General features: G+C 36.2%; 1 protein-coding gene and 1 long non-coding RNA gene across 4 annotated transcripts in view; one reads left to right on the top strand and one right to left on the bottom strand.

Moving 5' to 3' along the window:
* LOC122573821 (HIV Tat-specific factor 1 homolog) overlaps positions 1 to 23,123 on the top strand; it is a 63,271-nt gene that overhangs the window by 23,857 nt on the left and 16,291 nt on the right. The window lies entirely within an intron of this gene.
* LOC122573824 lies at positions 14,416 to 22,353 on the bottom strand. The gene is made up of 4 exons (XR_006318823.1): positions 20,743 to 22,353; positions 19,651 to 20,166; positions 18,835 to 18,970; positions 14,416 to 17,417 (listed from the first exon to the last, which is right to left on the bottom strand). It is a non-coding gene; the product is annotated as an uncharacterized LOC122573824 (long non-coding RNA).

The raw sequence follows: 23,123 nt of genomic DNA, 5'->3' as shown, positions 1-23,123 counted from the left end.
GTCGGGCCAATATATAACAAACGAACGCAATCGAAAAGTCTGGAAAGAATTCCATCAGTCTATTATTCGTGCGATCACCTTGGAGAGTTTCACATCAAGCAGTTTTACAGAGCGTCCCATTTTACGTGTTTTGTGTTAAAGTATTTTACGTTTATTTCAGAGTTATCCTGTTGACCGTGGATTCGTTATCGAATCTTAGGCCATTGTCATAAGTGTTATATCCGCGTAGTTGTTTGTTAATTTTGTAAACTCATACTAGTGTTAATAAAAGTTGTTTCAATTTTACAAGAGAAAAGAATGTATAGCTCCGGCGAAGAATCGTTATACGCTGAATATCTTCCTCCTGACGATGCTCCGACATATATATATATATTACTTATTTTTCCACTATTCGAGTATTCCGTTGTCCGAACAAAATGCCTGCTGGTAACAAGTATTTCCTTGTCAAAGAAGTGATCGCTGTATTGCTGCATCTAAGAGTCAACCCGCTGATCGTGAACGCTTGCACACGCCGTAAAACAATTCGTGAGAAGGAAAAGCGTGCTGGGGTTAATCGTCGGTGAACGAGCGTAGAGGAAGCGTGGTTTCGTCTGGGAAAGAGAGGAGGAGAACCGGTAGTCTTAGTCGTAGGTCGTAGACTGTAGACGAAGGGGGAGACAGCAACTCGATCTAGCGACGATCCCGACCGGATACCTGAACGGATACGTTCTTCTTCGCCTATACGATCGATCTCTGGGTCGTTTTCCACGAAAGGAAACGCGATGAACGCATGTCGCGGAACGTTCTCGTTGCCAGCTAACATAGTAGCGCAGCTGAAACTGGAATTCGAGTATCAATAATCTACCGCATCGTATGTTCTTCGAGCAAAGCGAACAACCGCTGCGGAATTTCTTGGCGAATTAACGAGAACCGAGGAAAAATGTTAACTAGACACGCGGGTGTCAAGCGGAAGATCGACGCGAGGTTAACTGGTTCCGACGAGGAAAGGTGTCCTTTCGCGTTAGCAGTGTCATTTCCGGTTGAACGTGACGGAAATCTGACGGGTGTCTGTACCCGTGACGAAGGCGCAGAAACTCATTTCTTGCGAGAAAACAATCATTTTCCTGACGCAAAGCGTGGGTCGTGGACGAGTATAGAGCGTTTAATTGTGATGCTAAATCATTGGATGAACGTAGCGGACGTTGGGTCTGTGGTCTTAGGATAGGAAGTTTCATTAGACAGCCTTTTTGTAACTGTGTTCCTAGAGTACTGGGATTTTAACGTTTTATGAAGTTTGATGTTCGTTGTGGGGATATCGAAGAATACGGCTATAAAAAGTATTTAAATAATATTGTATTTATTATAGCATTTACATATTAATTAATTAGAATCAAGTTCTTATCGTAAAACTGCTCGTATGAAATGTAGAACGTTGTTGCAGTTAGGTGGTAGATTTTATAATTTTACATTATATCGAAAACATCAATATTCACCAATATTCCGTGTTCAAAATATTCATAATATGCAGTGTTAAAATTGTCATTTAGGTGTAAATATATTCAATAATATTAAAATGTAAATATTTTAGTACACGATATGATAATGCATTTCTTGTTAAAATGTTGAGATTACTCCATTTTAATTCTTTAGAAACAATTTCATCAAACGCGGAGGAAAGAAATTACATTTGCACTAACGTAATAACTTTAACTGGTTTATTCTAAAGTTAATTTCTAGAAACAGTAAGAGATGCCCAAATTTTAAGTAAACAATTTATTTACGAATGCCTTGTAAATTTCATAAGATATTTGAGAGGAGAATTACATTCATGGAAGCAGATGTAATTTCAATTTTCAGTAAAATGTAAATGCTTGTTTCATTTATTCGTCTTTCATTCTGTATTCTTGGAATTTTGTATAATCGCATCGGAAAATTACTCGCGTTGCGAACTAAAATGTTCAAAGTGGATAGAATGGCATAAATAATACGATAATATGTACACACGTTTTTAATGCAGCTTTAGAACTCAAGTTCCTGTCACACTGTACTACGCTATACATAGCGCTCGAAAGCAAAAAGCGAGTATTATCGCTAAAAATATATTTCCTGACCGAACGAACGCACAAGACGTAATTTCAATTTATTTCATGCAAGACCTTCGCGTCATTCTCTCGTACTTTACCACCATCTTTATCTTTCCTAAGCTCAACGACTGCAAGCAGGAATTTATATCGTCACCATTGCAATACTCTATTTTATTTAAGCATAAATCGAGAGAATTTAATCTCGTTCGAATAGCGGAATGCTCTTTCGTGCTATATACACTGTACTGTATGTTATTATACCAATGCAATGCCGGAAGAACGGAAGAATTTATGGCGATTCGATGGTTCGGCTGTGTGACCCTGCAAACCTTATAACTCGTGTAACCTGCCTTTTCGTCCACGATCGTCTGGTAATTTAATCTTCGCTTTAAATTACGATGTTCCTGTTGCTGCGATGTTAGTTCTCGTTCACGTGACGAGTGACTTCGTTCTAATAAGTGTAATCAGCCAGGTTTCTTGACGTCGAATGAGATTATCGGAGCAATGTTGATCTCCCGATCGAAAAAAAAAAAAGAAGAAGGAAAAATATCGATCTGATGGTATCATGCCGGTTAAAGACGTTCCGTTGGAAACATTGCAAATTTTCATCAGTATCTGCAAATACTGATGTAATTTAATCGTTAATATAATCAGGTGAGGACGGAAGCAATCGGATAGTTCAAACGATGCTGTGTCATGTAATTTTAAGTTCTTTTTTAAAGTAAGTGATTTTAATACTCAATGGAATATTTAATGAGACATTTTATTTAATCATTGTTTTATTAAAATACGTATTTTAATGATCGACTGTGAACGTTTAATTAATACTTAATTTTATGGGTTACAGTGTTAGTAATTGGATTTAAACGGTCGTGTCGTAAAATTGTTTTTGCATAAATTGACTTAAATTGAAATTACATGAATTAGAGCGACGTACTATAGTGGCTTTTAATTTGTGTATAAATTTATGGTTAAATTAGTTATATTTGTATGAAATTTATCTTCGTCAAATTTATAGGGAAATGGAAACTTCTTCAACATTTTTAAAATGTTGAACCAAGAACGATATTTTCAATTTTCATAAGGTAGATAAGCTAGAATCTCGTTCAATAACTTACAAATAATCTTATTTATGGCCATTTTGTTCGTATGACATTTTTTTTTAGCAAAGTAATATTCCGAGTTAGAAAGTTAGTTCAGCGTGTACGAAATACAGGGAATTTCACGAATTAAAGAATGCAACGTTGCCTCGGTGACTGGGGCTTCTATTGCGTTTTGAAAAAATTATGAGGACATATAAATTTTTGGCGAGTCGGTAGCGAGCTGCGAGCGTGTCGCATTAATTTCGTACGACTGCGCTGAAATTTAGTTACGCGCGATATATTCGTGGTTCGCGGCAAACCGCGAAATTGGATTCGAAGAAAAGACTGAACAATTTTTTGTTGCAAAGTAGTCCGTCATAATGCTAAAAACGGGTGAACTTTTCTAATATAAAATGCAGGAAAATATGCCATTTTTTAAAACCTGTAGGCCCTCGTTTATTACACTGGATTATCGGAGTATCGATTATTGGAAAATTTGAGGGTGGACAGGCGTAAAAAAGATTATATAACAAGGACAGAAACTGAAAGAAATTGTTACATTTTTATTCAGAAATTTTTGCTTCTGTTTAATATTAATATTTATAAGACAGGGTCGAACTCCATTTACCTACCTGGACTTCATTTATGCGAACGAAATTTTAATTAATACCCGATTAAATACGCTTGAAATACAATTTGAATACTATTTATATTAAAATATGGAATGTACAAATTCATGCATAAAAGATTAGAATTTGTAATTAGAACGAGGACAAAGTGAAACGATGGCTACAAAAACTTATACAGTTCATTAAAACGCGTGCGACTAAATCGTAGAGATAATTGCAAGACATAAATTCGAAGCGAAACTTCGACTATTTCATCGGCCCGACGTAATTATACTGAAATTATATTACTGAAATTGAATCTAAATATTCTGTTGAAATTATTTTATTGATCTGAATAGGTATATACGGATTTTAAATGCGAAGGGTAAAATTCATTGGTTACTCGATGAATTTCCAGGTCAGTTTCGAAAGTACATTAACATCAGATCATGTACATTGTGAATCTCTCTTTTTTTTTTGTTTTGATTGGCAACTCTATTGGTATTATCGTATTACGATTGTGAGTCATCCTCGTGAAATTGTGATTGACTCATCCATTCATGGATAAGCATAATTTGTCAAATACAAATTCGAATGACGGAACGATCGGCTACTTTAAATTCATTGTTTCCATTCGCTTGAGTCACGCATAGTCTCAGTGATACGTAATCCTATGAATGGCCGATGTTCTCACGAAATATTTATCCATGGAACTTTCACGGTTAGAGGACCGTTATATGTATATCGAAAGTGCTTGCATATCCCAAAGAATAATCTATCGAAACGATAGGAATTATTAAGCTTTCTCGTTGACATAAGTTCTCTAGAGAGTATTTGGACAATTTTATTTTAACGTTGGGAACGTTTCTGGAAAAGCGAAGGACAATCATATCTAACGATATAAATATCATATCGTAGGTTAATCGAGTAGGAAGTTGAGATAAAAAATTGGTTTCTTTGCTTGGAAAGGACAAGAATCACACAGCTGTCCTATCAACGTAACGTAAAGAATGCCACTGTTTTTCGTCATTTTTGAATTTTCCATCGCCCCGGTTACATTGCCTGATATCTTTCAACTTGCAACGAAGAAAAATACTCAAAGGGATATGATAGCGTTTTCAGATACATAGATACTCGAGAGGGAAGTGAATCAGGCTGCTTCTACTCAAGCTACTCTCGTGCAAACACTTGACTTATCAGCCGTTTCGCTTTAATAAGCTAATCGATTCGTATGTATAATTGCTAATGGATATCTTATCGCTGCTGCGGTTATGTTTTCATATTTAATATGGGCTGCATACAATGTAATCTAAATGAATCTAGATCGCCATTACGTCTCTTTCCGTGATAGCTAACGGGATTGCGTATTGCGGTTATCGGTTTTCCAATGATAATAATACCGCGACCGAATATTTTCCTAATGATTATTCGTTGCGATTTTACTATACGATGTTTTTTTAAGCGGATTATTACGAAGCAGTTTTGCTGAATTATAAATAGCATAATAGTCCACGGCGAGAACAGACTTTGCTTATCTTCGAGGTATTATGGGTTGGTACCGATATCTTGAAATCGTTTATTTCTTATTAAATAATAATACTTCGATGAATGAGTCTCTCGGAAGCGGGATTGACCAAACGCTTTTATAGATTCCCTAGTTTCATTATATAAGCGCATGATGAATCTCCGATTCTCAAGAAACAGAGTGCCAATAAAGACCTTAATCGATATAAATATAATAATTTACAGAATGAACATTCAAATATCTGGAACAAATTTATTTTATCGATCTTTAAGCATGTTATCTAACACTTTATCAGGAATATTACGTGAGATGTAGGAGAGAAATTTTCACGTTCACATTTCTCAGATGTGAAACGTTATATAAAGAATCCCTTTTGCATTCGATTAATACGAACGCTCTTAGCCAGCAAATATCGAAGGCGATATTTCCACGAATGTATTTATTCGAGTTCCTCGGCGCGAAACGAATTCAGTGTGTTGGATGAATTTAAATTAGTTGCGCGCTGTCGTGGAATCCTCCTTTCGCGTAAACATCCATGAATCCATGAGCGATCTCCGCTGCATTTTATAATAACGTTTCTGGCTAATGGCATCAGATGAATCACGAGCTGCAAGCCACGTCTCGAAGCTGAAATCGCGTAGGCGTCCAGCGCAGCGTGGCCGAATAGTTCGATGATAACACGATCTCCTCATTTAGATAAATTAATCTAACTAGTACCTTGTGCTCTGTTCATACCCAGGCCCCGGTATCCTTTATCCATACATACTGCCAGCTCGAAGCTGTAATTATCTTTCACCAACGGCAGTGGTGTCTCTGAAGCACGGCCACACGCTTGATACTCGTCGATACCCGTTTCATGTCGATGCAATTAAAATAATAGCAGCACCCGGAATCCTAATTTCGCGCAACCTTATGCCAAAGAACGATAGGAATCCGGTGATACAGAGGTTTTCAATAAGAGATCGATGAAATATTTCATTAACTTTCAAGAGAATATTGCTGGATTGTAGTTATCGATTTTGAGAACGTTTTGCTATATGACTAGCGTAAAAAAAGTATTCAATGAATATTGGCTTTCATCGATAGTCTTGCACAGCGTAGGGGTGGAAATTATCCTTAAATGTAATTTAGGGGTTAATCGTAGATGTTAATCAAATATTTTATAATTTTTATTTCGTAATCTTGTACCGTATAATTGACAAAAATTCACACCTCCGGGAATTTTATATTTTTCCCACTTGTTGAGAATTATACGAATTTTCAATTTATTTTTACGCGGTAAGATACCAATGAGCAGAGTTAAACACCATCATTTCTTCGTGATGATCGGTGCAACGATAATTACAGGGTTAATGCCTACGTGCAACTGACTCACAAATAAGAGTCTACGAAAGGAGCAAGATTCCCTTAAACATATGTTCGTAGGCGCGCAGGACGTCAGAAGCGCGTTTTCCGCTCTGCCATTATCCAATTACCGAATCGTATCTACCTACGGGATACTGAAATGTAATTTAAGAAAATTACATAACGTCAACCGTTGAAAAATCTTAGCGACGTTCATGACACATGATAATAGGATTTATATACTTTTTTATTAATTTCACAATGTGTCACCGAGATGGTAACTCGGTGTAATCTCAATGGACTGAACAATTTCTCTTCCATCTATCCGTTTTATTAAACAGTTTCGTGGAAAGGAAAAATTACTAAAGCACATCTGAATACAGCGAGCGTCGTTTGGTTGAACGAAGTAATGAGAAATCTGAGTGCAAAAGTGATTTGAATAATTAGCACGATGTCATACAATTATTCATCCTCGACGCATAATAAACTGCAATCAATTATGTAAAATTTTTCATAATCTGGAAAATCGCATGAAAGCCACTGATTTAATTGTCGATATTCAGTTGCGATTGCTGCACAATCTTGATGTAAAATCAATTTACCGCATTTTTATTATCGAAGGTAACCGCCATCTAAATCAATATCAACTTTTATGCATATCTTCGCTTTTCAATGATATTCGCATTCCTTTCGTATTTCGAATGATAAAGTGTCACAGTCAAGTGTTTTTACTGTCTATGACATCTAGTTGTACACGTAATATAGCACGTAATATCACTTCGGTAGCAATAAGAATATCCAATAGTAAGATTTATTTAAAGCCATAAATGGATAATTTTCTTATCTTTAATATTCTTTTTAAACAATACATAATATTCCCCTTACCATAATATTTCCTTTTTATATCTTAAAAACAGTCATTAAAGAATAACCTACAATTATTTTAACTTAAGAACACAAAAAGAGACACTCGTTTTTCTCCAGAGAAGGGAACTTGTAGTCCCTGTATAATAACTTGCATAATTCCTTTTCTATAGTATGTTTTATATTGTACCTTCTGTAGCAAAATAACATATTCCACTTTGCTTTATCGATGCAATATATTTTATTCACACAGTTATAGTGTCTCCGTTTAAGGAGTCGATAGTAAGTTAATTTGCAAGGGATATTGCCTACTAGGACGTCAATTAGTTAAATACGCGAAGAATGTGGCTTTGATTGTGAGTTTCGGTATTGGTAAATTTCGTGCAAAAAACGCTCGCAGAAAAGAATGTGCGTGGTTTCTATGCCGCTTCAGACACGTTAGTAATAAATTAATGTACAACTACAGGAACACGTGTGTTTCTAAGAAAACCTGGATTTCATTCGTTCACGATATAGAATGGAAATAGTTCATGAATAAACCGTTTGGAACGTATGATATATTTTTAACTAGCATGCCACGTCGCAATTATGTCGATCCCCGATCAATGCCGTAAACATTTTGATTCTATTTCAATTGTCGCTCTTAAAACGTCGATAATTTTGATCTGACATAATTTCGTATTATTGAATTATATTCGCGAAAATGCGAATTACACAAAAATCCGCAGTTCACGAATGAAATGTATTTATAATTCAATAATTTGTTATTAATATAATCTCTATTAATACGATACCACGATGGAGATGTAATAGATTGCATAATTTCATGATAATTACGGTTACAATATTATAATATTGTGTAATAATATTCTATTATCTTTGATTCGACATTTGTAATTCATTTGCCTGGTCACGCTGGACGTATTTTGATTGCATTTTATACGTTCCAAATATTTATGTTCTTTTTAATGCTTTTCAAATGGATTTTTCGTGAAAAGCCTATAAATCGTTTTCCGTTTATATTATTCGTACGGGCAATTTATCATTTATTCGATCTATTTTTCCCGCGAATGTTAGCGCACGCAAATTGATAAATACGCGGCGTTTTATTTTATCAGCTTCTGCAACGCTATTTTAAACATCACACGACCTGTGAAAATGGCGTGTCAGTTCGTGCTGCACTTGGGTGCAGGTAATCAACAAGAGATTTAATGTGCATCGGTGACAGATTTGGATAAGCTCCAACTTCTTAATGATGATGGACATTCTCTAACTGTGTCTGCCAACAAAGATGTCACGTTCAATTAAAACTATATCGTGTCTTCAGGACCTTGTGAACCGTCTTCTCATCGATTATGATCAGTGGTGTCTTGAAAATTCGCCTGACATCGTTTAATTTATACTTGACCGTATGTATTAAAAAACGTGTCGAAGTATGTAATAAAAGCATGGTATAACTGCTGTTTGATTGCGTAGAATTAAAAAGAAACCGCCGTCTGAAATTTAAACGGAATATTTATCAAGAATTTATATCTTCTTTTTCATGTTAAAATAAATTATCTATACCGCGTTCAATCCGAAAGAATCCTTCGTACTTCACTTTGTAACGAGATTTAAGTCCATTAACGTTAATCTTTAATTCGTGATGTAAAGGGTTAATAATTCCTCCATACCTCTCACTCTTTCATACTATGCATTTTTTCGAACTGCGTACAATCCGTCTCGTGTTAGTTTAAGTTTTAAACGAACGATTTTTGCACGTAAAAACTCGATTAAAATATTACGTTATACCTGGAAGTCGATGGCTATAGTCTCGTTATTGGTACAGAAATATTTATTTTATTAATTAATTATTAATTAAAAAACAGTCGCATCAAATGCTATAATATTTAAATAAGTCTGTGTCTTTTCAGATTTACGATACAATATTTAGTTACTTGGTAGAAAATATTCGATAACAAATATTCCTGATAAGGGATTGCGCTCTATAGTTCGCCCGATGGGAATGTTAATGCTTCTTTAGAATTAATGCGTTTTTTGTGTCGTGCATCGGAAAGGTAAATGGAGAGAAAAATTCATGCGAAAAATCCATTCTTTAAAACTTTGAAACTTTACGTTATCGTTGTACCGGAAGCTTACCAGTGATTTAATGAAATTCGTTGCCGTTAATTATTATCGAGCTTCATGACTGGCGTACGGACTTCACGACGTATTCACGTTAATTAAAGTCACGTAGAATGGTACACGTATCGACATCAACGCAAGGGGGGATCTTGTTAACATTTTTCCTGTTTGCCATTTTTACAATTAGTTATTTATTGCGCTTGTGTCACGCCCTATCACCGCACGAATGAGGTTTATGATTAATAACCGAGCGGATCCAGCTCGTTCCTATTAAATTGTAATTATGAGTGATCGATTCATCGAAGCTTTCGTACCTTACGAGATTGAAAGTCGAAGAACTTTGAAATTAAATTTCCTTGTCTTAATCATGATGTATTAACCTTAATAACATCTTGTTTACAAATCCGAGGAAATCCAAAAGTGGCGATAAGAATTGTTATTGAATCTTCTTATTTGACAAATGCAGAAGACGAACGCGATAAGTTGCATTTTCAATATCTTGGATCGCTATCTTAGAAATGCATAAAGTGCATATAATACGCGAAGATATATAACATTAATATTATAAAAATTATAAAATACTTCGTATGATATTTAATAAGTAATATAATTCCTAGATTTCGTTATTCTAATTACGTTCGTAAGTATATGAATTCGTATAAATGTCCACACTCTACTAGTACCGAATGTTTCACCTAGAGTCTGTTATTATCGATTTTTCTGTTTAACATCGATTTCCTCGTATTTGGATTTAGTATAGCTGCAGTGTGACTGATCATAGTCCTCGACGTAATTGGTTATTATTAAAACCAGGAATTTCTTGCAAGAAGTCCGTCCACTTTCGATACGAGCCTTCCTTTCCGCCAGTGAATGTGAACAGAGAATCGATTGTATGTATAAACGCGTATAAATAATGTTAACATTTAAATATCGCAAGTGTGCTGACCATTACGCAATGTGTTTTAAACATGAGCCAAATGCTGTATCCTGATATCTGAGAATCGTATTATGTGCTAACCTTGATGGTAGTTAGGAGGAATGGTAATTAGTATGTAGTATGTAATTACATAATCAAATCCAACGCGTCTGATATTTTGACATGATTCGCTGTTCTCGGACATTGGATTCTTTCTTCGTTTCGTACATTTTCTTTTCTATGGAATTTAGTTTATTGATTTCAGGACAAATTTTGATGGAGTCTAAGGATTAATCTTTTTATTCTTTAATTTTATCTTTTGTCTCTTTTTTATCTATTTTTTTTTTAGAGAGAATTATGAGAAGTACAAGGTTAATTAACACGTGTTTTTCAACAGAGATAACATAAATAATTTAAGGATTAAAATTTGTATGAAGACAATGGTAGTGTGGAACGTGTGTTAATTACAATGAAGGGTAAGGAACATGGTTAGATCATCGAAGTCATTGTGTCTTGATCAATTGATATTCGATCTGCTTTAAATAGTTCAAGGCTACCTATTAATAATAACTGCCATTCGCTTGAAATTAACGGTATCGAATGTTGCTTACGCAATGGCTTAATAAAAATTACTTTCCGGAAAAATCCTAACGATGTTTCCTTGAACTACTTAATTCTCCTATAATAAGAAGTGTTTTTATGCTGTACCTTATTAAAAGATTGCTAAAAGCATGCAATTCCTTACCTGATGTTGATCCAAAGAATTTTTAACGCGTAGATGAAACGTTAAAACGTGCAAAATACACTATTTGATCGAAGTAAATTTGCGTAACATAAATTTTCAATATCGCATTTAATTTATTTACCGTTTAATATCGTTATTTCTAAACTCCAAGTATATCAAAGTTTTCTTGTTACCTCGGAATAATACGATCAAGTATATATTATGAAGCGTAAAATCATATTTCTCTGTGTTATGCTTTTGAAAAGAACAGAATGTTTATTTTAAATATCGCTGTGTCCCTTGAGTCATTTTTCAACTCGAAAAAAGTATGGAAAAGATGAAAATTCGAAATTCCAAGCGAAAAGATTACTAGTATCGGCTTGCAAGGGGACTAACGACGCATCGCACAGGACGATACGATAGCAACACGCTCGATAATACTCTAGCCAGTGTGTAAATCAAATTTTACCCTTACGGACAGTTCCATTGATAATCGCGTGCACGAAGGTCAGTCAACTCCATGTGGTAATAATTTACTTGGTCAGGAGACAAGCTAAAACTGTGCATACTTGTGCACACACAGTCACGGAAGATGGGAAACTTCAACTAGCTGAATTTACACTGCTCCACCGCGCGACATGGCGAACACAAGAGAAACAGAGAATGCTTCACATTCTGTTTTGTTTGAAGTAGCCCGTAACCTACACGATTTTGCTATTTTCCTCCATATAAGAATCGAGACTCGCTACTTTCCTTCTACCGTTACTTCGTATTTTGTATTCTTCTTTACCGCTTCTCCTTCCTTTTCCGCTTTTGTTTACACAAAGGATCGCAGCTGCGAACTATGGATTTCCGTCGTTTTTTCGATACACTGAAGCGCCCCGAAGTGCTGCAGCTCGATTTAGAGACGTTATTTATGGGTACGGTTTTCGGTAGCGTTTCCACGAGGAACTTGTTCCATTCGTTGCTGAATAGGGTGATGTTTCTTAAAGCCGCCGATCCACCGAGGCTAACGTGACACACTTATTTTGATGAAACTTTATCGATACGTGATGTAGCCTTTTATAATCGTAAGAATATAACAGCTCAGCGATAGAAATGTTAGGCTAATTTCAGTAAAATTTATTTTAACCTTATTCTACTGTTTCTGTCTGCGGGTCAATGCCCGACAGAAGGAGCGTTTCGATTGTGCCAGAAAGATAGTGTCGTTGACTGAAATCATTTACGTTTAAACTTCTCGTATCGATGGTTTATAGTATAAAATATAAGGAAAGCGTAGTATGCCAAGTCTTCCAGCGGAACGAATGCAATATGCCATGATGACTTCTCTTCCCTTACTGATCAAATAATTGTAATTTTTTGTAATGAAATACGATATACGATCGTATAGGCACAGTTTCGATCGATTAATGTTCGTGAAATGCCGTGCGTTTTCAGTATGTAGAAGGGACGTGTCAAAGAAATTGTTACAAAGGATAACAGTAGGAGAAACTAGACCAATTAGTGAAAAATACGGTGTATGGGAGCAGGCGTATACAGAGTTTTCATTGGTTTTTAACATTAGGGTTTAACATCTGCAAGAGTCGCGTCCTCTTCGCACGAAAAAATTATCGTCACCTTGACGCATCTAATCAGTGGCTGATCGATATAAGAACGTAAAAGAGAATCGAAACATCTTATTAGATTTCCGCCATGAAGTTGAAAAATTTTCATGTGAAATATTTTTCCATATTTTCAATAGTTAAAAAAATAATGGCGTGTATGCGAGTAAACCGGGTATTGTTGCGGTTGTCAGTGCCGTTTCAATTATTCACTGTTCACTCTGGAGTATGAGAGCGCCGTTTTTCCATGAATCGGCCGCTGTATTCGTTCAAAGTGAAACAGTGTAAATTCGCCTTAAGCCGATCCAAGCTTAGCCGAACCAAACTACGTAACGCTAAATTGCCACAGTTCTCGACATAGACCCTTTGTATCTGTTTCAAAAGGCAATATTTAACTGTTTAACACGTAGCATTTCAGTTGCGAACAAGACCACCATCCGTGCTTCCTATTCCAATGAAATTTTTTCCCTGAAAATCAGTAAATTTGTAAGCGCAATATCTCAAAAACTAATGGAAATCGATCGTATACATGAAAAGGATAATGAATTCGTCTTCAGAAGCAGTATCGAACGATCTGAAGAGAAATAAAACGAACTTGATTTGCACACTGCAAATTTAGGATGTGCACGGCGCGTCGCGATCACCAGGTCCCCCGCAGATGACTCAGTTGTAGTAGAAACAACAAATAGCTATGTAGTTTCCCAACGGCTGGGTCATGTAAAATTCATCTAAAATGGATCATAAAAAATTTGCTCTCTGTTTTTTATTATCCGTACATTTATTAAATTTGCTTATTTTAAGTTAGGACTTTGGCGTTTACAGCATTTAGTGTTAATTGTGTATTTATTGTTTATTCGTTTTCGAATAAATTTTTATTGCTAATCGTAACAAGTTTATAAACTGCTGGCGACTGACGAGCAGAAATAGTAGCGTGGCGTGGACTGAAAGGCTCCCGTGGTTGGTGGGCCTTGCGAGGTCTCTGAAAAATTATTCACGATTCAATCTCGTATTAGCCCGAGCCAAATGGGCCTTCCAGGTACTTGAATTTGGCTTCGATGAAAAAGGTTCCATGTATTTGTATCGAATCGGTTTTTTCAAATGGCCCGGCTAATTTAACTCGCCAATAGGAATGATTCCGCATAAATGCAAACTGCCGGTGGATCTCCGGCTTTGGAAACGTTCTACGTATCGTATTTTATGTTTTCAACGTTGTGGCCATATTTACTTCTTTGTGCATTGACGTTTATGGATTTTCATGTAAGTTGAGACTTCTTTGCGGTTTTATGGCTTGCTCTTTAAATTTTGAAGCCTGGTTTTACGAATGCAGAATGGAATGGAACGTTAACGTAATCGTAAAAGGACTAATAGAGATTCCATTATGATATTGGAATAAGAAGTTGTTATAAAAATTGAAGTAACACAGAAAACGATACTCTAATTGCTTTCAGCAGAATATAAAGATACGTAATAATATTATTGATATTTCGTAAATGCACATATACACTGAATAATTTAGCGTATTATCAACGTATATCCTGCATAACTAGTTCTAGTTGCATAAACATTCACATTATGTCAGGACATTAAATAGCACTTTTAATTTTTATTTTCTCGTTCTTTCTCAACAAGAAAAATTAAAAGACACTTAAAATATACCTGTCCCTCTTACTTATAAATTTCACGATTCCAATTTGAAGATATACGTTCAGATAGAACCAAGATACAGGGAATAAAAGTTTATCAAACTCGACGTATTAAAAGTTGGCGAACTATGTTATCTCGAAACTTCTTACACCTGTTTAGCATACCAAGAACTTGGTTCACACGCTCGTTGCAACTTACGTAGGTACTTCTTCTCCTAATTTCGTGCGCTACGTTTGTCATCGCATCGCCGATTTTGGAAGTGCTATTAAGATGTGATTATTATCTTTGCGAGCAGGGTAACGTGCAACCCCCTTGAGTTACATGCTCTTGACGGCTTCTCAATTTTCGCTCGTTACTTCTTTGCCATAATCGTGACTGTGTTATTGGCCCCGAACAACACGAGCAACGCAAGGATCACGACCTTCACGCGCACTATGCACACCGTGGTACAGTTAATGGAACCGATATCGTAAGGTCACAAATTCTTATACATTGCAAAATTTTTTCATTAAAACTGTACTGTTTACCGCGTCTTAGTAAAATCGTACGATATTAAGTTCCTGTCTGTCTTTGCTCAATCGCAGCCGGACTTTTATCGTACTCTCGGAACAGACGAAAGTAGAAAACTCCGAGTTCTCGTCATATACTTCCTGAACTGCATTCCTATAAAGATTTTTGCGTCCTATAGAGAGTCACAAATTACTCGCTTTAAACGTATCTTCAATATTTTTGAACATACTTAATAATTCGAAGCGTAACTTTACCTCTTACCGAGTTTATTTAGATTGATTTTATGATCTTATTATGTTTCTTGTACCGACTATGCACCGTGATGCATAGTGTTGCATACTTGCCAGGCGAATGCATGTAATTCAATGCGAGCCAGCAATTGGTGTAATGTAAGTGCAGTATAACCGCGGGAAGTGCGCTGGGTGGTCTGATTATATGAGATCTAGGTCTAAGATCCGAGAATCAAGCGGCGAGTAAGATTGCATGCCTGCTTGCTTACATCTAGCTGCGTCACGTGCGCAAAATTAGCTTTACACTCCTAACGCCTTTTAATTCTTCAAGTGGTTGGAAAGCGAGGACCTCTCGCTTAGTATCTTCCACGAAAGTGAAACGTCAGGGCTTTGTTGTATTCTTTCGGGTTACCTACTTGTTCACTTATCAGAAGATCAGGGTAGTTTGATCCAAAATAATGAAAGAACGAAGTTGACGAGTCTCGTGACTTGTACGAGACTTTATATTTATTATTCTGCGTTTTATTAATTGGAAAGCATTTCTTTTCGAATAGCTAACATATGTACGAGGAACATACTAATTACATGTAGCATACTTTCTATTACTTTTTCCTCGAAAGTTAGTTGTAGTAATAGAAAAGCGGTGTATCTAGAAGCTTCTCGTTCGTTGTTTTCTTGCCGTGACACGTTCTTTTCGCTTCGATCGACCGTTTATTATTTATTTTTATCATTAGCAACGTCGACAACCGGTGTAGCTTTCGCGGAAATATCGCTGCTTTCAACAACGATAGCTCAGTTTCGCTAAAATGTGTACAAAAACAGACCAACTCTTGGGTCTAGTACCGTACAGGTTTTCGATGTTTATGATAAGAAATAGAAATAGTATCGGAGGCCGATAGTACGGCATCTACTGACCGATCGTTAATCTATAAATATCGAGTTGTAATCTGCGCTTGTATAATAACGATCAGCAGTCTGTTTCATCAATCCGCAAAAATGTTTTACAAAACTTATTGCACAGGCAATGTGAAGTTTGTTTTATCGCAGATTTTCTATCGGTCTTTTGATACGTTTGCTTTTATAGATATTCTATATACACGTATCAGTAACAATAGTTTAACAATTACATTATGTAATAACGTAATCGAAGATTTCTCCGTTACAACAATTATCATTATTCGTTTAGCTTGATAGGTACGTGTGTGTATCTATGTACATATAATAAAAAATCTTTTCTCGACAATTTTGAAGAGAGATATGACAATTCGTCTGGAAAATACTAATGTTAAAAATATTGTAATTGATCATATTTGATATTGCTTTCTCTCGCGTTATAAATGACAAATTAACTTAATTAATTCGATAATTTGTGGACTTTGTATGAGATTGAATTTCATTTATTTTATTAAATTATTCGTTACTTCGCACTTGTTAATTGATATTCTATTATACGATTTCAATAACTTACATTTCCCTCATTTCCGTGCCATTTCGACAACACAAGTAGATAACAAAAAGGGAGACAAGTTCGTGTAGCTTGTGAAGCTTCTGTTTATTGAATCTGACATTCACATTGAAATGTTTCAGATAGCTACTTCAAAGGGACATTGAAACGTTTGAAGTCTTCAATTCTTTTAAAATTTTGAAATATTTTATTTTTTAAAATTCACTGAAGATTTTATCAAATTTATGTGAAACGGAAAATGTATCAAAATTTTAATCATTTAAAATTAGAAAGACGCTATTTAATTATTTCTGCTGTGGCTAAATCACGATTCAACAATAACAGTTGAGCTCATCAAGTTAAGTGCGTATTCGATAAAGTTACACTGCTTCTTCTGTTATTAATAAAGTTATTTTGCTAATACGTGATATTATTAGTAAACGTTTTTACGTTTTACCTTACAGTGCTGTTATTGGTAATGACACAATTCCGATGCTAACGTGTAACTTGATTCAAGCGCGAATGAAATCCGTGTTGTTTGGTTTGTTAAAATCCGTACGTGACACTTCCGATGCTCCCTTTCTGGATATGACGATCTCAGGTCAACTATTCTGCCCCTGTGAATTGTCGTGTTGTCGTCGCTTGCGTAATTACGAAAGCTTTTCTGTTTGACTAATATCTTCACGACGACTCGAAGAAAACTGTTGGCTCGAAAGGCTGGCAATAAACTGAAAAATCCTAGAAAGCAACGAAACATTTGTTTAATACTTGTTAGCAAAACTCTTGAAAAGATGTCGTTGTTAAGTAGTTTTCTTTTCCTGTGATCAATAGCGTCGATGAATAGTGCAATTATTGTCGATGATCTTACGTACATTGTAATATTTGTCATGCGTTAACTTTATCTTATACGACAAATGAATATGAAGTGTCTCGTTTACGATGTTCCATTCCTGTTCGTCATTAGCTAATGACGTTTGGATGTTAAATTAACGCAACTGCTATTTATTTAGCTGCTTACGTGAGTTCTTTAAACTCTTTCTTTATAATGTGGGAATTATTCGTAAGGTTCAGTGCACTTGATTTTTCTTCTAATTTTAATTTCATTTCGTCAACTGTGACAGTAGTAATTAATATCGAAACTAAATCTCTGATTCGTCATCACGTTATTTTTAAACAGTTCGAGATAATCAGTGGAGCAGACAGTGGATAATATAACGATATGAAATCACAACCAAGAACCAAAAAGAGATATGCTTTGTCAGTATTATATGAATCATCTCATATCTATATTTCTTAATACTCAGTTTTCTTACGTTTTCTTACGGGATAACAAATCTCTCACAGAAGTATTTATCATGTGACATGAATTCATTAGTCAGAAAGAAAAAGCAAAGAGGTCGGAAGGTTTATAGAGAAAAATGAACGTCTCGGTCGAAAAGTTCCTCGTTCTTCGAAGGATACAACTAGAGCAAATATTTATTTCGCAGAAATATCACGGCAAAATTTCGCTTTCCGACGAGCGTAATTCTTCGGCAAATAATCAGCGATTTCGACGATCATAAATCCGTAACAGAAGCGCCATAAATGCTCTCGCGTAAATTACGGGTTGTGTTCGTCTTCTTTTTCGGTGAGAAACAAAATCGCGTTGTATCATCTGGCATAGTTGAACGATGACGTAGCGATAACGCGTATAGAATTTCTGATGAAAGTATTGTTCAAAGAGATGGTGTTTGCGAGATATTGATTCGATGGCGGGCGCTAGCATTTTGCAAACAGCGCGGCTATACGTACACGCCAATCTTGCCCAGGCGTAAATTCGAACGCGTCGTCATTTGAATCTAAAATAACCTACGCTTGATCCGTGTTAAAATTCCTCTTTTTTCGTAGCTTAACGCATGCACGTGAATTTACAGGCGAAAAGCTTAACTCGTGCGAAAAACTGAAAAATTCGCACGAAGATGAAATCATAGGATAATTATTACGAAATAATAGAACAATTATTAAATAAGAACTGAAATTTGTTAGAATCTGTCGTCTATATTTCACATACGTTCGAGCGATAGTGTATACGTTCGCCACTCTATTTACCGAATTAATATATTCGACAATATACGGATCAAATGATTCATGTTTATAGTCTTCGCTAGATACTAACCTTCAGTCTCAAATGGTCGATGCTTTAACTCACTCCTAAGTCACACCTATGCCCATGAACTCCCTGTTACTTCGACGTTGCTTCAGGGTCACTTTCGCGTGCGTTCCCCTTTTGGTCTTGTCAACCCATTGGAACCCTAAAAATAGTACCGTAGGTGCCGCTTGAACGGCCGAACAAGCGACGGGAGGTGAAGAAGGGTGATAAAACTATGGGCAATGTCTGTGGGTGTACGACGATACGCGTATTGTGTCCGTTTAAGCGAGGGAAAAATGAAACCCTTCTCGGTCGGTGGCGCAAATAGTTGTCGTAGAAAATTTGTACAAATTTATTCTAATATTATGCGAAACTTTTTCAAATTTCATTAGCGCTGCAATAAAACGCGATTATATTAGTCTTTGAAATGACTAGAATGCTAGAACGTTCGTAAAAGTTAGGAAATATTTCGAGAGCCAAGCCGATCAATTTCATTTTTTATGAAACTCTCGATTTACGTAATTATTATTCGACGTTTCAAAAAGAGGACTTTGTAGAATCCCTTCTTTCCTTCCGACTAGTAGAAGTTATACCCTCGTAGAAAACTACGGCCATTGTACTGTCAATATGCACGATATATTTCACCATTTATCACGTTACTAGCAGCCAATTAAATAGTCTGTTTTCAAACGTAGATCGCTCAGAAATCATTCGTGAGAAATTTTTATAATGAAATAAAATATTTTCAAATACTTTCGCGAGACACATACCGTAGGTGGAAATCAGAAACCCTGGGAAGCCCTGGGAAGCAGACAATGAGCAACAGCAGGAGGAGTATCTTACCAAGGACGCGTGGGTTCATTCAGCGAGAAGGGCTTCTGATTTTTGCCTGTCTACGCGGTCGTTGATATTATATTCCTTGCGGCTATACGTCATCGCGTGGGCGGAAGAACGGCGATAAAACGGTGGGTGGGTCAGGCTATAACGTTTTGCTCTTCCATCATCTTTTGATTCGATCTTTGTCGTTCATGTCAGCCAAAGGATAGAGAAGCTTCTGGATTTCGTACGCGCCGATAAATCAGTCGTTTCGATCCTCTACGTCTTGTTCGCGCTGGCCTGAACCGACAGGTTGTAACAGATACAAATTGCTTCGAGTCTTTTCCCCGTTGGATTTTGAATGAACTTGTAGTATTTGCGGACGGTTTTTGGCGTGCTTCGTGTTCGGATATGAATTCACAGGGATCAGAAATGTTGTTAGCTTCGTTCGATATGCTTGGAATTTGTTCGCTTAGGAATCCTCGCTTTGTTCTTCGTTTGCAGAATTTCCGCTAGTTGATAATTTGGTTCGAGCTTTTCCGCCTATCCAGAGAAATAATTCAAATGTTTTAACGCTCGTTTTGGTATATGAGCATCCTTAACTTTTCATTGTTGCTAGAAGAACTAAAATTATTTAATACATTAAATATTCTTCTATGACTCATGCGAGATTTTTTATAAGAATTGCTTATTCTATAATAAATTATAACATACTATTTTATTGATATTTTATACTAAAATTAAGCGATTTCGCGATGACATGATTCGCGGAAAATTAATTCCTTTTACAAGTTGCAATGAGTTGGTTGAATTTTTCTGCTGCTGCTTTTAGCCGCAAATATCTTCTCTTGTATTCTTTCGTAATTTTTTTCATATCCTGCCATTTCACAGCTATTAGTGTGGTTACGAGAAGCAATCTCCTACTCAAATAGCTTTCAATATCAGACTACGTCAGTTTATTGTTATTTTTCCGCCGTGCACATTACAGTCTTGCAATATACGTCAATAGTATCAGTATGATTGTTCTCAGTCAGTTATCTACGTTGCATGATCGAATTCAATAAGCAGTCTGTTATTCAGTGGTATTACGTGAGCATGATTCGAAAGCGAATTCCTTACTTTATTTCCTGGACATTGAAGGTCGTTAGAAAATAAGAGTACTTCAAAGACCACGAGAGAAGCAGACGTGATCGTGAAAAAATACATTTTCCACATTTAACGAACCAACTGTGTGATCTTGTGTTCTTCGATTCAAGATTAAACGTAGAACCTAACGATTGCAAAAGAGGGTTTTGTAAACGTCACTTGGAAATTTTACGCAATTCACTAACGAATAATTTGCCAGAGTACTTTTCTAGGTCATTGTTACCAGAGAGAGTCGTTTCGTTATCGCTGTTGCGTCATCGTCCAAGTTGGCGCCACTAAATCTACATATTTAGTCATTCAATGAAATTACTCGGATAGCGTGTCTGCGCGACTGTTATACACATCGCTGAGTTTTCGAAAGGTCAGGAAAACGGGGAAAAACGAGAAATTACGGAACGTTGCGCTCGAAGATAATTGAAAAAGAATCGTGAAATAATCGTGGCGGAAATCAATTAAAATAGATACGACGTATGGCGAAAATTTCTTTTTAAACGCGTTAATTGGATCGTAGCTATCTCTGACTCTGCATAAATTTGGCTCTGCTGTGACCGATCCTTATCAACGAACGAGTCTTGTACGCGTTACGTTCCCGTTTATTAGCCAATGACGTTATCCGTTTCTTATTCGTGGCACGTCGTTCGTATAATTCGTTCCGCGATGAAGAGGCTCACCAAAAAACCATGGAAATCGTACACGACGAGATTCCAAGAAACTGTACCTGCACAGCGGTCGCTTGTCAATTGTGAAAGTTCAGTTGTTTGTCGGTACACGTCGCAAGCACGCACGAGAATACCAGATGCGTTAGGAATCTAGTCGTTCCGTCGGTTTACAATCTTTCTGATTCAGGTTTCTATTTGACTGATTTACATTCTACGAAAATAAAATTACGTAGACCACGATTTTTCTCCATTCTGTTTGTTTATTTGTTTGTATCTACAAAAGACAAGTTATAAATTGTAGATAATTTATAAGTCTCTACCTAAAGTGTGCCCTCTATGCATTCGTTTCTTTGTTCCATATTTTGTCAGGCAGAAAACGACTCGATCAAAGTCTTGATGCGAGATAGCGAGGATGTACGGTGATCATCAAGCTACTTGATATCTCACCGAATAAAAATTGCACCGAATAAGCGGTTGATTTATCCGCGTTCACCTTTTTGTAACCGCATCCACCGGAGGTTAATACGATGATAAATTTGCGGAAAAACTCTACGTTCAAGATCTGATTCTGAAGGCTCGTTTCTTTACAAATATTATTCGGGAAGGTTACGAAATCGCGGTTAAAAGTATGAAACTCGAAGCTACTACAGAGACTGGAACCGGCGCGCGTTTCAAAATAAACCTGACAGGCCCAACGCTTCTGTCTGTTCCGCGATACGATGTTCGCTATTTCTAGTAGCAATCTGGTATTTTTATACGATTTAAGCGACGACTGCTGCCTGTGGTAATATGCACTGATTCCATTTGAATTTATTATCAGCCAATATGAGCAATTACGATAGCTACGATTTTTTTTTATTTCAGCGTTCGATACATTTTCAATGCGATTTGACAGCGATTCAATATCTACGTTTGTCGAATGGATGAAATATGTATCAAGTTGAGTAATATATCCATTTATCCTTCGATCATCGTATAATGTACGATCTAAATGGAAAGAATAATTTAAAGTAGAAATGTATTTCGGTTTTCATCGCGATTTAAAAACTGAAAGCGTTTCAGTAATATGAAATATAGGTCGTGAATGATTAAATTAATGGCTTTTTTTCTCAATGCGTTTAAACGAGTCTCGCCGAATCTGTAGACTTTCTGTTTGCCTGACCTGTTAAACAGTCGGGCGTCTGGTTTTTTGCATTGCACGTTAATTATCGATGGTACATGCCTTGCAAAAAGCATATTATTGCTCTCGGTACACCGATTTCATAAATCATGGAACTCGTCTGGAAGTCAACGTCAATTTATTTGTAAGTGAAGAGGACGAATTAATTGATATCGTAGAGTGCAAATTGACAGCAAAGTGGCCTAACAGATGTTTTTCCCTTCTCGATCAACACTTTACGTAATATCTGCGTCCTTGTTTAAACGGTACTTGCACGCGTAAATTTTGTGAAAAATAAAATTTCGAACCCGTACGGATTCAACGAAATATAGAAATACGTAGATTTGTACAGATGATATCGATATTCATTATTTTTAAAAGTAGAAAACATTATATTAGAGTGAGATCCGATTAAACAGAAGTTACCTTTCTGTAGGATCTAAAAAGTATGAGAATTTTCTTTTCGCTTAATCTAGGACGAGAAGAAACTTCGTCGTTTTTCGTCAACCACGCTCTGTTCGCGATATCGTCTCTTG

This window comes from Bombus pyrosoma, linkage group LG12 (assembly GCF_014825855.1).
Source record: "Bombus pyrosoma isolate SC7728 linkage group LG12, ASM1482585v1, whole genome shotgun sequence".
NCBI lineage: Eukaryota > Metazoa > Arthropoda > Insecta > Hymenoptera > Apidae > Bombus > Bombus pyrosoma.
The sequence above is the reverse complement of the archived record's forward strand: the minus strand, read 5'-3'. Positions and strand labels throughout refer to the sequence as shown.